The sequence below is a fragment of the Mesoplodon bidens genome (assembly GCF_964165515.1).
Source record: "Mesoplodon bidens genome assembly, chromosome: 5".
NCBI classification, from domain to species: Eukaryota; Metazoa; Chordata; class Mammalia; order Artiodactyla; family Ziphiidae; genus Mesoplodon; species Mesoplodon bidens.
In genome coordinates this window covers 79,308,949-79,324,532 of record NC_138161.1, presented here as the reverse complement: position 1 = coordinate 79,324,532, position 15,584 = coordinate 79,308,949, and the positions used below count along the sequence as shown (strand labels likewise).

Below are 15,584 nucleotides of genomic sequence, written 5' to 3'. Positions count from 1 at the left end.
CGCGCAAGAGGCCCGAGGTCGCCCGAGCCCAGAGAGTCCGTCCCCCTCTCTCCTTAGGGACCCCGCACGACTGCAAGCCGGGTCTCGGCCCCCAGAACCTACTTACCGCCTCTGGGCCAGACTCAGATGGGCCGAAAAACTGCAGCAAGACGAGCTTCTACCGCCCAGTTAGCGGCCACCACAGCTGACTCCAGTATGCTGAAGATCTCGCGAGAGAAGAGCTCGAAATCTCGCGGGCCGACAGCGCGAATCACAGCGGCCCACCACAGCTGACTCCAGTATGCTGAAGATCTCGCGAGAGAAGAGCTCGAAATCTCGCGGGCCGACAGCGCGAATCACAGCGGCGGGTGGGGAACTGAGAAAGGGGAGGGTGCTGGCGAGCGGCGGGCGGAGCGGGCGGGGCGGGCGGGGCGGAGCGGAGCGGAGGCCCGGCCAGTGGAAAAGATCAGGGAGAGAAGGCAGCGGGCTCTCTGGCTTTCTCGTCCAATGGCGCCTGAGACTCACACAGACCTTACAACTCTTCTATTTGGTTGTCGTCCTTCCCGATCTTCTTGGCCAGAGTTCACTCAGAGCCACTTTTCAGATACCCCTATTGGGAGCTTGCTTCTTGGTTAAATGATTATATAAAAGTTATCTATAAACGGTACCACATTGGACAAAAATTACACTAACCTCCATCGAGGGCAAGTGCCTTTGTCTATTTTGTTCACCGTTATATGCCTAATGCTTGCCACATCCTAACTGCTCCAAGGAATAGTTGTTGAATAGACGAAAGAAAGAAATGTAAGAAATAACTATTTGTGAAGAAGTCTGTTATTTTCAGACCAGAATCTGAATGTGTTTCCCCATAGTGCACTTAATATTTCCTTATGACTTTATACCTTGATCCTAGAGCAGCTCAGAAAGAGTCTAATCACTCTTTCTTATGACAGAATTTCAAATATTTGAAGAGTGCAACCATATTCTTTTTCTGTCTTCTCGCCCCAAATTTCAAGGAATAAGCAAGGTTGCCTTATAGAAGCTCATTAAAGAAGGCCTCCCATTTCTTGCGTAGAGTACTTAAGTAGTCTCCCATTCCTTCTCCTTATTTCCACACTCCAATCCATCCTTCTAAAATGCAAATTTGATTTTGTTACTCTCCCCTGCTTCTAATCCTTCAATGGTCTCCACTCTGGATTATTTCCAGTTTCTCTGCATAGAAAAAAGACCCTTCAGGATCTGACCCTGACGTAACCTGTCACATTCCTAAGCACACAGCCTTTCAAACCAACTGGCAGGTTCTGCAGGAACTAATCTTCCTTTGCTGGCCTACCTGTGAGTACAGGCCAGCTTCTGAATGTCTGGGGCTGTTCCTTTTTTCTTTCTCAATACACTCCTTCCATACCCTGTTTGATTTGGCACCAAGTGCCACAGTGCCAGTCTTGTTAGGCACTGGATCAACACAGACATGGTCCCTGCCCTGATGGAGCTTATGTTTTACAGATGAGGCTGATATTCCAAAAAACTAGGTAATTTGCTCAGAGTTCTGTAGCAAGTAAGTGGCAGAACCAGGACGTGAGCAACAGTCTGTCTAACTCTGTGTACATGTACCACCATACCAGGCTGCCAGCCTTCTGAGGCTCGGGTCAGCTATTCCTATTCGTGGGCTTTTTTTCATTTTTTTTTTAAAGAAACTTTATTTTCCATCGACCTTATTTCCATCTTCTGTTTAAGAGTTCTGTGGAAGGGCTTCCCTGGTGGCGCAGTGGTTGAGAGTCCGCCTGCCGATGCAGGGGACACGGGTTCGTGCCCCAGTCCGGGAAGATCCCACATGCCGTGGAGTGGCTGGGCCCATGAGCCATGGCTGCTGAGCCTGCACGTCCGGAGCCTGTGCTCCGCAACGGGAGAGACCACAACGGTGAAAGGCCCGCGTACCGCAAAAAAAAAAAAAAAAAAAAGGGTCTGTGGAAGAGCAGCTTTGAGACCACTCTGGTTGTTTCTCCCCATTTAGTGGTCTGAGCAGCGGCGGCAGACCGGCCTTCAGAGGCTGGCTGCGCGCCGCGGTCCTTCCGGAGGAGCTGCTGGAAGATGCTGAGGCCACCTGCGCCTTCAGACCCGTCTGCAACTTCGGGTTGAGTAGCAATAAGTTCGGGGCCTGGAGCAGCTCATTCACCCCGAAATTCCTCCGGGGTCTCAGCCTTTTCAGCAGCCGCCTGCTCTTCCTTTTCAGTCTCTTCAGGATCCCTGCAGAAGCAGAGACACGACCTGACCTCCCACGAGCGCGCACTGGAGATGGAGCCGCGCAGGCGCACAATCCCCAGGCCAGCACCACCACATCAGACCCGCCGGGAGCTCCCCTCGTGCTGCAGGGATGGCAGCGTCCACAAAGCACAGGGGGAGAGTCTGTGTGACATGGAGCAACGGTAGGCGGGTTACCATAAGACGCCTCTGTGAAGCTGGTGGTCACCCCTGATAACCGCACAACACACAGCGGAAGGCTGTCTGGATCCGGTTAGGGAAGCTGCCAGGAGTGGATGGAGCACCTGCAATAGAGAGGCTCCCGTGGCGGCAGCAAACTTCAGCACAGATCGCTGGCTCGCATTCCTGGAGGGTATGACACTGGCACCTGCTGGGTTTTCAATGTCGAATATGGCACGAGCTGCTGGCAGAAGCTTCTCCCGGGTTCTCTTCAGATTTATGAGGTAACGCCATCACTTTTCCTTTTGTAGATGTGCTGTTCCATTTGGAAGTCAGGTTGGTGCCACCTAAGTGGGCTCTGCTGTGAGGGATTTCAGGACATCCTCCTCCTTCATTTGCAGGACATCAAGGGCTCTGGATATTATGAAAATTTCCCTGTAAGTTACAAGGGGGAGCCCAGAACAACGCCACCATCTGGACCCCTCTCTGGTTAATGCAGAAAGGCCACAGGCTTGTTTTTCTTTTTGGAGTATAGTTGATTCACAGGCTTTTGATAAATGAAATACGTACCTATATCTCTCCTCCCACTTCCCACCCCTCAGTACTAAGATCTCTAGATGTGAGAAGTGCTTGCTGTTAAATGTCTGCCACAAACCAGGATGACCTTGCTAGGACTGGTCTCACAGTGGGATAATATAGGCAAATTACACCTGAGAGAAACTCATTTTGTACTTTTTATTTAATCCTCAAATCTCACCTTGAAAAAATGTGTTCTCTTGTACCATAGTCCTTACAGTGAGGATATCTGTCCTTATTCGAATCTTAGCTTTCATTTGTTTTTACAAACTTAAATTCAGACCTCCTAGGAAGTTACAGTTTCACCAGATTCGTCACCCACAAACTCGTTAAAAAAAAAAAAGGTTAGATCAGGATCCATAAAATCTCTTTCTCAACCAATTAAGGTAAATATAAATATTGATTTTCATCTGTTTTGTTTTAGATTACAACATAATTTTCTTGGAGACAGACTGAATAAGTGTTTTAAAAGTAGAGTTTTATTAATTTTAAATATCTTCAATACCTAGCAAGTAGTAAATGCTCCATTCATATCTGTTAATCACTGAAATTCTACACAGAACTTTCAGATGCAGAGTGTGGTTTTTTTCACACCATCAAATGTGATAGCACGTGTGGGATATCAAGATCTCATTGGCTGGAGATTAGCGCAGGAGAGGTTTATTAGGGAGTTCACTTAGAATCAACACCTGTGCAAAGGAAGGAGGGGAACCACAAGTGGGTAGAGGGAGAAGCCGAGGTGCCTTGCAGTCTGATGGAGGCCTCAGCAACCATAATGCCGGAAGTTCTGAAGCTGAGATGACTTGAGAGTTTTCTTGAGGGGGCTGGGCCATTGTTCATTGATGAGTCATTGGATGTGACCGCTCAAGGAAGGAGGCGTAACCTCAGGTGAGGTTTCCCTCTTCAGCCAAGGCAGTCCCAGAAGTGGGTGAGACTTAGAGCTTTCTGCCGGCAGCAGGCATAAGGAATAAGTCATTCAGAGGAATAAGTCCTTCATTCCTGAAAGGGGATCTGGGATGCACCACACAAAAGCAGTTTATCTGTAGAATTCATACTAGACCTGGACTCTCAGGGCCTTGCTTCCTGTCCATGACTTGCAACTTATAGACCCTCTGCCCCCAAGGGGTTGCTTCACCTCTCTGAGCCTTAGTTTCCTTCTTTTTTTTTTTAATTTTTATTGAAATATATTGTAGTTGATTTACAATTTTGTGTTAGTTTCAGGTGGACAGCAAAGTGATTCAGTTATTCATATATAAACATATATATAGATTCTTTTTCAGATTCTTTTCCATTATAGGTTATTACAAGATATTGAGTATAGTTCCCTGTGCTATACAGTAGGCCCTTGTTGGTTCCTTCTTTCTAAAACTATGTGATAATCTGTTCCTCATAAAGTATTGTGAGAAATGATTGAGATAAGGTATGTAGAAATGTTAGTAAGCTGCAAAAAGAAGTGCTTAGTAAACTATAAAAAGCTGTTATGGACAGAGTTATGTTATTCTCAGGTGAAGCTCCTTAACAGCAATTGCGTTAAATGGCAAGGAATGGTTAGTATTTGATACATCCAGTGTATAGAATTTGAAACATCACACTTGTGATCTTGCTTCACTCTTAATTTACAGATAAAGAAATTATAAACAAAATAAAATTTGAGTGTTCATTTTGTGAAATTCATTCACCTATAGCATCCGTGCATATGTCTGCATGTGTATTATACTTAACAAAAAGTTTTAAAAATACAAATAAACTCTCACATAGAATCTCAGTAAATAAAACAGAAAAAATAAAATAATAAAATTACTATAATAGTACTTGAGAAATTTCCCCACTTTTTCAAATTGCAAAATATTGGAGATTAAATTTGTAATGTTCTGTAGTTTTTCAAAGATGTAATCACTGACTTCTCGCTTTAGATGTTAGTGATGGGAGAGAACTACTATAGTAGTAGATGAGGAAATATTTTACAAAAATAAATTTTATAGGTATTTTAAAAGAGAAGATGAACAAGGAAAAAAACATGAACAAATTTAGATGCACCAAAATAACTTTCAACAATAAAACTACTATATATAAAACAGATAACTAATAAGGACTACTGTATAGCACAGTACAGTTCAGTACTCTATAGTGACCTATATGGAAAAGAATCTAAAAAAGAGTTGATATATGCATATGTATAACTGATTCACTTTGCTGTACAGCAGAAAGTAACACAACATTGTAAATCAACTATACTCCAATAAAAATTAAAAAATTAAAGAATAAAACTGTATATGCACTGGGTCCCAATGAACTAAGAATTGGGGGATATGAAACTGACATTTTTCCTCTGACCCTTCTTTTCAGTACTTGCTACCATGTCGGTGTCTCATTGGTCTAAAAGCCTGCTCACCTCTTCCTCTCAGATGATCTCAAAGATGCTTGGTGCTCTGTTTTTTATTTCACTCCTGTAGCAAGAATGGAAAAGACACACAAAACTGTACTTGTCTGGAGGTGATGGGGAGAATTTTCCTGCCAAAACTGTTTAGAAATAAACTTACTTTGCCTATGTCAGCATTTTATAACACCTGAAGTTGAGTTTCAGGGGAGTTGCCAAGGATGTACAGGGAGTGTATGTAAGCAAATTTGGATGTCAGAAAAAAGCACTTTCTAAAATGTCTGGCTCTGTAGCTGATTTACTTTAGGATACTTTTCAGTTAGTCGAACCATGACCTCCTAATAAACTTCCCAAATTATTATAAAAATTATTATTATTGAAGAAATAATACAAGAAATATTTTTGCAGCACATTAAGGACAAGAATGTACAGATTGAAAGAATCCACCATATTCTCATCAAAATGGAAAAAATTGGTACACACCAGAGATCATTGTCATGAGGCTTAGAACACTAGTGATGAAAAGATCCTTGAAGTTTCCAAGTAGAAAAAAACAGGTCACATACAGAGGATCAGGATCAGAATACCTTCAGACTTCTCAACAGCAACAACAGAAACAAGAAAGCAATGAAGAAATACTTTGAAAATTTTGAAGAAAAATTATTTCCAACCTTGAATTCTATCCTAGACCAAACTGTCAATAAAGTGTGAGGATTGAATAAAGATATTCTTAGTTTCACCCTTCTGAGGAAGTTACTGACAGATGTAAACCAAGAAAAAGGAAGATACAGGACTCAGGAAACATGAGAAAAGTTAAGTAAAATCCCAAGGGGATACTTATATGCTACACAAAGGGAGCTTCATCTGGATTGGAGCAATCAGATGGCTCTGAGAGAGATCTCTACAAGAAACTAAAAATCGATGACATATACAATGTTTCTGAATATCTTGAAGAGTTAGACATCTGGGAAATAGTTAGATATTGATAAGGGAATACTACGAAAAAATTTCCACGCAAAAATTTGAAAACTTAGGTGTAATAGACCAATTCCTCAAAAAGCACAAACTACCACAACTCACACAAAATGAAGTAGATAGTTTGAATAACCTGATAACTACTAAGAAAATTGAATTTGTAGTAATTTTTTTCACAAGGCTTCAACACTTTTTTCTTCATGGTCAGTTGGCTGACTTAACCCCATCCACATTCCCCTTCTCCCCAGTCTCTTTACCACTAGGAGCAACCACAAGACACAGTTTTGGCCAGCAGTTTACAAGGAGAAATCTATTGGGCAATCTTCCAGAGAACTTTAGCTTTCTTAATAAAAAGGCACAGACTCAGTGGGTAAGCCATTTTGCCCTCACTCCGTTCCTTTGCCCTTTTGTCTGCCTCTTGTCTGGAATGCAAATGTGATGCCTGGAGGCACAGCAGCCATTTCCTGACCATAAGGCAAAGAGCAAAAAGGGCAAATGCTATCAAGCAGAGTATGGTGAGGCAGAAGAGAGATAAAAAGAGCCTGTGTCTTGGCTGTGTTATTATGTGGTGGCACCAACCCTGGAGTTCTTTCTCTTGAAGGAGAAAAAAAAAAAAAAACACTTTATTTGTGTAAGCCACCATTGGCCAGGTTTTCTATTATTTGTAACCAAACACACTTCTAACAGATTCCTTACTCAGGAGATTCTCAGCAGGGCTGATACACTTCACCTATTATAAGACTATTATAAGGATGAAAAACAAGATAGCTGCTTTATATTCTCTGTGTGTTTCAGAAACCAAATTGCTGATACTGCCTTTTCCTTATGTTTCTTATTCTCCTCAGCTTGAGCTAAATTTGTATTATAAACAGACCCTTGCCAGTCACTCTCCTAATTGAATTGGACTTTTGTTCTAGCTCAGACAGCTCAGAATTTAATAGTCTTCCTAAACCATCCCAGCCCAAGGCAGTTGCTCCCTTCTTTGACCTCATAGCACTTACTGTCTGCACCTCCCAACTGCCAATTCATCATGCACTGCCCCATGACACTTCTCATACAGCTGTCATAGAATAATCGATGTTTAGAGCTGGACATGACATTAAAAATCATCTTCTCCAGCCACCTCACTGCATGTGAATTGTGGCTTAAATCTTGGATTTTTCTTTACCTCTTCAGGGGTTTACAGTTTATCATCCCAACTAGATCTTAAGCTCCTAGAGAAAAGAAAAATGAGTAAGTATTTAAGTTACCTCCTATAAGCCAGACACCTGACACTCACTGTTTAATTTTCACAACAATCCTATGAAATGGAGACCTGATTGAAATAAAAAGGTGTTCGTTTGAGGTTTGTTAGGACTGCATCCCATGAGGCACAGATCCAAGAAGCACTTGAATTGTGTTCCACCAGTCTACAAAATGGGAAAGGCTTATAAAGGCAAAAACCACAAGGTTACAGTTAATTACATGAGTTGTTTATCAAGAATTATAATTGGAGCTGGCAAGAAGTAAGGGTGATTGTTAAGTAAGGAATGGTTGGGGTCTGAAATGGTTTCATAGTTATAAGGGGAGACCTTGAGAACATAAAGTTGCACTTGGTAGGTATTGTTCTGAATACAGTTGGTTGTGTCCTTGGATCTGGTACAGTTTAAAGAATGTTCAGTTCTCATTGGTTCAGGAATATGTCTGAGACCAGAACCTCCATGGCTGCCCAACCCCATTTTTGTATACCTGAACTGTGATCACTCCACTATAATTTCAATTTATCATCAGTACAATACCTAGAAAGAGAAGAAGCCCATTCTGACTCAGGTCTTAAGATATTTAAGTGTCTTTAACCTCCTTCTAGGCTGCTAAACCACTTGATTGGATTTTGCCTTTGGGGGTTCTTCAACCTTTAAACTTCAAGATATTCTGCATTTTCTTCATGGGCTTTCTCTCTAGTAAGAGATTTAAAATATATCTGTGATATTGTGATTTATAATAAGAAATATATATTTGGTCTTCATCTCCAATCCCTGACCCAGGGCTTCTAAAACTCTTGTAAATTCCTAAGTGGTAAGAGCACTAGAAGCATCTTTCATTCCATTCAGGAGACTCTGGGTAGGCTTCTGGCTGGCTTCTGCATGAAGGGTGGTCAACTGAAAGACCAAACCATGATTAGAATTTTGGAATTTTCAGCCTCACCACCCATCCTCCAGAGAGGGGAGAGGGACTGGAAATGGAGTTAATAATTGACCATCCCTATGTGAGGAAGCCTTCATAAAATCCCAATAGTTAGGGGTTCACAAAGCTTCCAGGTGGGTGAACATCCACATACCATACCAGAGGTTGACACACCCCACTTCATAGATGTCGGTAACCTAGGGACCTAGTACTTGAAACTGACATCTGAAGTGGGACGGGAGCAGCTTTGTGGGATTGAACCCTTAACCTGTGGAATCTGACTCTATCTCCAGGTAGACAGTGCCAGAATTCAATTAAATCATAAACCCAGCTGGCTTCCTGGAGAATTGCTTGGTGTGGGAAAAAAAAAACGCAAACATTTGGTGACCAGAAGTGTCAGAAGTGTTATGAGTGTGGCAGTAGTGTGAGAGTAAAGGAGAAACACAGAACTGTAGGTTTTTCCAACTCAATATCTAATAGCCAAATAAGATAATGGTTCTTTGTATTTAATGTTAACATTTTTAAGATTCAGTGCTAATGGAACAAAAATATTTTACTGTTTTGTCTTAATGGAAAAACTATTAGATATCCATCATGATAAAATCTTGTAACAAATATACATATATTGTTAAGTTAATGCAGAACAGTTTTTGTTCTATCTGAACAGCAGCAAACAAAAGTGCTTTGTAGAGAATAACTTTGTAAGCTATTTGAGATAGCTCACACCATTAAGAAAAAATAATGGACATATTTAAAGAAATGAAATTTAGTAGTTCCAAGGTTCAGAGAAATGTCAGCAATTTTTTATTCCATTCAATAATCCAATTTTATCTTTATTTTTCATCTGCAACATTCCATAATTTAATCTGGGCCTAGCAGATTTTTAATTTGGAGTTTGGAAGTCTTTTGTTTGCATTACCTTTTTGCAGAACTAGCTTAATGCTAGATTGGCAATTAAAATGCAGGTGTAATTTTCTTCTAATGCCATTGCTATTGTTTAGGTAACAAGAAAAATCTTAGGTAATTGGCTTTGATGAGTTCAATCCTATAGCTGTCATCCGTCTCTGATATAAGCCACATTTGATTTTTAAAGTGTATATATAATCTCTTCATTTAAAAAAAAAAGTGTAATTTTACATTTCTGCATTTTAAAAAGAGCTCGGTCACAATTTTAGATGCCTGCTTTTAATAATGTACTTGTACGTGTCACCTTTGGGAACATACCTTTGCCTGTATAATCTGAGTTTATTTATAACTTTTCTGATTATATACTGCTTAAATCTGTAAACTCAAGATATACAATGAATATCAATTTCAAAAAAAACCCACAGGTTATGATAATTGGTTGTACATGCTTAAAATGTTAACCAAAAATAAATAAGCTAAAAAAAAAATATATATATATATATATATAAATATATCTAATAGGTGCCTGTGTGTCACAAGGCCACACAGGTCTCTAGTCATGTGGATGATTATACCTATTAACCATAAGCCTCAATAGACAAGGACTATACCTTGTAGGCCTTTATATCCATCAGGTCTAATATAGGAGAGTCTAATAAACATTTGAAAGCTGAATGAATGAATGAGTGAATGAATGAGTTTCCTTGAAGGGCAGTCAGGTGATTCATACTTCTTTGAGTTTCTTCAGATTGCTAGCACAATGTTTTGCCCAAAGTAAACAACATTTACTAATTGGCATGTGTTAAAAGAAGGAAAGGGAAAAGCCTCCTTTGTCTTTCTCACCAGGCTACCCCATTGTTCTAAACATTATGGAATATGCATTTTCCTGTCAGCATGGTATGTCAAGGACTCAGGCAAACTAGATGTGCCCTATGACCCAGCCATTTTCCCCCTGACCTTTGCCTTTTCTTTGATCCTATAAATTTGTTAAAGAATTACTTTATAATTATTACTCTGTTAAAAATACTGTTTTAAAAAGATAGAATGATGTGGGGCTTCCCTGGTGGCACAGTGGTTGAGAGTCCGCCTGCCGATGCAGGGGACACAGGTTCGTGCCCCGGTCTGGGAAGATCCCACATGCCGCGGAGCGGCTGGGCCCATGAGCCGTGGTCGCTGGGCCTGCGCGTCCAGAGCCTGTGCTCCGCAACAGTAGAGGCCACAACAATGAGAGGCCCGCGTACTGCAAAAAAAAAAAAAAAAAAGATAGGATGATGTATTACTTTGATAGTGAGGGGAAAAATGAAGAAACCCAACTTGTATGTATTCTCTTCACATTTTCTCTTCTCCCACTTTATTTATGAAGAAGCTTACAATTTATTTATTTATTTATTTATTTAGCCATACCATGTGGCTTGTGGGATCTTAGTTCCCTGACCACGGATTGAACCCAGGCCATGGCAGTGACAGAGCAGAGTCCAAACCACTGGACCGCCCGGGAATTCCCAGGAGCTTATAATTTAGAAGGGAGGACTCAAAGTGGTGTACTACAGCAAATCCAATGCATGGGAATTTTTGACAATGTCTAACATTGGCTTTTAAAAAATTGAATGAATTGCTTTCTCGTATAATATTCTTAAATACAAGCATGAGAAACTGACTGTGGCTTAGTTAGCAGAAAGGAATTTGTGACATGCTCTTGGTAGGCCTCAGAATCCAAAGGAAGGTGGAGGACAAGACTCAGAGTCATGCAGCCAGGAACACCACTCAAAATCACACAACTCATCCAGTCAAAACCACACAGACATCACTCCCACAGGATACACACTGCAGCCTGCCCTGCAGACACAGCTACTGCTGCTAGAACCTCAGTCCCTGCTTCCCTAGGAACTCTGTGTGGCTACCATAAGGCTTCCTGCAGTCCTGATTCTTTGCATCATTAACTCAGAAGTTCAGAGCTGGCACCTGTAATCAGCAGAGCCTAGATCATGTGGGCAGATGAAGGAGATGGGGCAGTAACTAGAGGTTGAGTCAGAGTTTGAGCCACTGACCACTACAGTCCAGTCCCTTTCTTGCTAATTTTCAAAGAACTACCTCCTACGCCCCAACCTTTGCCCCTTCCAAGTTTAGAATCCCTAAACAAGCTTAGCAATTTGCACATTCATTGCCAAAATTAACATAGTTGGATGCATTAAGAAGTCTAATAGCCAGATGTTCTTGGTAAATGTTTACTGGGCTATTTTTAGACAGTGCTGATGCATTCAATTAATATTTATAAATGTAAAACAGAAAGCCCTAAATGGTCATGATTGCGCTCTTTCAGTATTCTTTTAAAATTCAGAATTAGCTCCTGAATAGAGTCTGCAAGTGCCTTGAGAAACCAATTAAAATCTTAATCCCTGTATGGCATGATTTTCCTTCTCTTCATTACTGTGCAGGCTTATTGCTTCCTGGTCCATCAGCAGCACTGTCAACCACAGCCCTTCTCTAATAACCTTTAAATCCGTCTAAAAGACTGAGCAATCAAACAGCTCAGTGAAAATTTACTTGAGTTCAACAAATTCTTGGTTACACTTACTAATTTTCTGAAAAAGCTTCCAAGAGGGTAAGTGGTGCCCCAGAATATGATATTGATTCGTGAGTTGCTTGGCATGTAGTCGCAAGCCTTAAGTTCACATACAAGGAAATGCTTTTAGCTGCAAGCACTTTAATGTCTGTTCAGAGCACAACAGACTCGTCCTCTAAAATCCTAGCAATTATTTTATTGCTGAAATTTAGAGACTTTTCAGTAAAACCCATGCATGTCAGTAAAAATTATAGACAATAAAGAATTTTTACACGTGAGATATTTCAAATACTGAACTGTCAGATTTAGACTCAATTTATATTTGTTGAGCACAGACTGTCAAGCACCGTTCAAGGCTAGGTTACAAACATTCTCTGAACTGTCGCTACAAACTCATGAGGTAGATTAAAATCCCACTTCACTGATGAGGAAAGCAAAGCTCGAGGTCTATGGGACTTACTGAAGATCACAAGCCTAGTAGATGGTAAAGCCAGGCTCCTGATCTAAATCAGCTCTCTGCCTCAGCAGAATGATCCAGGGTGAGTAAGGGTTTCAGCATAAAGGAGCAGTTAAGATAGATTAAGCTTTAGGCAGAGACGTGTAACATCTAGTAATTCTTCCCTAATTAAAATGTCATGGATTAAGCCCAAATTGCAGGGATTTCATTGTGACGCTGCAATTTGGCATCCTATCATTCAAAACTGAGTTGAAAGGAAGGACACCATCCAAAGCAAAAGGATGTTCTACCTGTTGAAAGGATGCCCCCAGATGATGAAGGATGGCTAGATAGAAACCTTCTCATATCTCAGTGTGTAGGTTTAGAAGGCAAAAACAAATAAACAAAATAAAAACACATGTAAAACATTATGATGTAGAAAAGTTATCTTACAATGCTTAGTGACTACATAATTGGACCGTCTATGGTTGGGGCATATATTTTGCAGTCTTTTTTTTCCTTCTTCAATCTCATGATTCCTTGTCAACATAAGTCTGGACTTGTAGATTAGATCCTAAAACTGGTCCAAGGGTACATCAGCATGACTCCCAGGGCCATATGGGTGACAAATCCTTACTCTAGCTCCATGGAATAGAATTCAGTATTATATCCAGTCCAATGGAGCCCTATGTACTCCTGCAAACCTGGGGTGTGTACTATGACTCCCTGATAGATGCAGTACACCTGGCCAGGCTGCAGTTGTCTCCAGTGTGTACCCAGGCAAGACCAAGACCACATCTTGGACTGCTTTAGCACTGTGTATGCAAGACTAGGTCTGAAGGAGGCAGCTGATCTTTGCAAGGTCTGATGTGAGCCTCATTTGCTCAAACTTACCACCCCCAACTGTGTATCTGCTGGCGTGGCCCCTTTGAGGGGTCCTCAAGTGAAAGGACTTCTGTCCATTAATAGGAAATGAGAGCTGATCTCTCTAGTGCACGGCCTACCTGTTCTGACTTCATGCTGCACCTTTAAATATGTAAACCTTGTTTGATTTACCCAAATGTTGTCTTCTTCTGGTTGTCCAGTCAGTCTGAGCCTATTATTCACATCTGTCAAGTCGGTGTGTGTGCAGAGCCAAATGACTAGAATAATTCTAAGATCTTTGATTGCTGGTTATAGACTCTTTTCAAAGGAGATGGGTAGATTTATGGTGAAACTGATGCTCTAGTGATGGTTCTTATCCTTGAACAAAATGTAAGGCTCACAGGAACAAACCTTCAAGAAAGGATCTCTTTCTATCACATCCATCTAAAATGATTCCTCTTTTAGACATATCACATATTCTTAAACTAAGTTCTGCTAAGTAACTCACATAGAAAGGAAAGTCTAGGGCAAAACAGACATGAAAATTCATGAAATGTGAAATGTGCTATACCAGTAAAACTTCTAGAAGGAGGGTCTTTATGTAGCAACAGAGTGTAATGTCTTTTTGTATGTAATATTTTGATATGCTATGTATGGAAGGAGAAAACCTTCAAAAGTAATTTGATAATAATTTGAAGATCTAGGTATAGATCTATAGGGATTAATAATCTCTGGCAAACATATTTATCTGCAACGTATAATGTTAAATTAACTTGTACTCAGCAGAGAGCTGCTCCTTGCCTTCCACTGGGTTTATGGCTGATGAAGCCCTCACTCCATTTCCAATATTCATTTAACCATTTACCCATATCTTTTACTGGGAAGTACTCCTTTCATTTTTTATTTTATTAGATTGCACCTGTTTTCTGTCTGTGGATCCAGGCCAAAGGAAAAAAATGAACAAGGTTATTATATCTTTGAAAACCCTTTAAAAGACTATATCACTCTCAACATTAGAGTCATATTTTTAAGGACAATGTAGATTTTTTTAGGATATATTACTCTCTGACATAATCCAGCTTCATAAAGAGTTTAACTATTTTTAAGATTAGTATAGAGATTTGGTAAGCTCTGTCTTTCAGTAATTTTCTGGTTTTTGTAATTCACTGCTTTTTTGCAGTAGAAAGGATTGAGTCACAAAAGGAATAAAAATCCTTTCACAGGGTCTCATGGTGAGACAATGGGACTCCATGACGTAACCTTCTGGTTTCTACTCCCCTACTCCTTTAGTTATGGATAATTAAATTAGCCAACTTAATTTTACCTTGGAATTATCAGTTAGGTCAGTTTTACTTTTTTAAATCTAGGGAGTGGGTTTTAAAAAATGTTTAAAACTCTGAAATGCAACATCCACAGAAAATCTCACAGATCTTAAGCTGTACAGTTTAATGAATTTTCACAAACCGCACACACCTGTGGAAACAGTGCTAGCTGAGAAAAAGAACATAGCCAGACCCCCGGTTGTCTCCCTTATGCCCTGACCCCAAGAGGTAGCCACTCTCCTGATTTGACACTGTAGACTACTTTTGTCTGCTTTTGAACTTTATATAAATGGAAACAAACAGCATGTATACCTTTGGGTCTGGCTTATTTCACTCAACATTACATTTATGAAATTCATCCATGCTGGCACATGTAACAGTAGTCTGTTCATTCTCATTGAATATAGTATGATTTACTTATCTGCACTACTGTTGATAGACTTTGGGGTTGCTTTTTGTTCAGGGCTACTATGAATAGTACTGCTGTGAACATTCTCGTACATGTCTTTGGTGAACATATGTGTTCATTTCTGTTGGGGATATATCTAGGAATTGTCAGGTCATAGGGCCTCATGTGGTATTGGCTATCTTTTCATTCTGGTAGGTTCAAAGGTGAACCTACCTTGTGTTCACCTTTGTTGGAGTTGGCTCAGATCGTCTCTCAGGGGCCAAAGGTTAAATTTGTAGTAATTTTGAGAGCTCATTATTAAACACAACCATTATTAAAAAATTAACTTACATAAATATAAATGTTATATTAAAACAAAAATAATAAGTATTCAAAATTCACCACCTCTTAATTATTTTACTACATTTGACTATCATCTATGCTATTAAGGTTATTTACAGTAATTGTATCTGTATGGTGGAAATACTATATAGTGCATAATACTATATGCATCTCTTCAGCGATATCCTCTAGGTAGTTTGAAATTGACCACAGTGGAGTATTTACACTATGGAAACTAGGAATTGCTACTAATCAGAGCTTGATTTATTGTTCTT

General features: G+C 40.2%; 1 protein-coding gene and 1 pseudogene across 2 annotated transcripts in view; both read right to left on the bottom strand.

Annotated features, from left to right (window-relative positions):
• NMD3 (NMD3 ribosome export adaptor) overlaps nucleotides 1-206 on the bottom strand; it is a 43,997-nt gene extending 43,791 nt beyond the window's left edge. Inside the window, exon 1 of the mRNA XM_081235039.1 lies at nucleotides 107-206. The gene's annotated coding sequence lies outside the window, so the exon portion shown is untranslated. The remainder of the gene's footprint in view (nucleotides 1-106) is intronic.
• Nucleotides 123-15,082, bottom strand: LOC308617935 (small ribosomal subunit protein uS2-like; annotated as a pseudogene). Its single transcript has 4 exons — nucleotides 14,997-15,082; nucleotides 1,965-2,832; nucleotides 1,313-1,431; nucleotides 123-291 (listed from the first exon to the last, which is right to left on the bottom strand). The product of its transcript is annotated as a small ribosomal subunit protein uS2-like (transcript).
• Nucleotides 15,083-15,584: the final 502 nt, after the last annotated feature.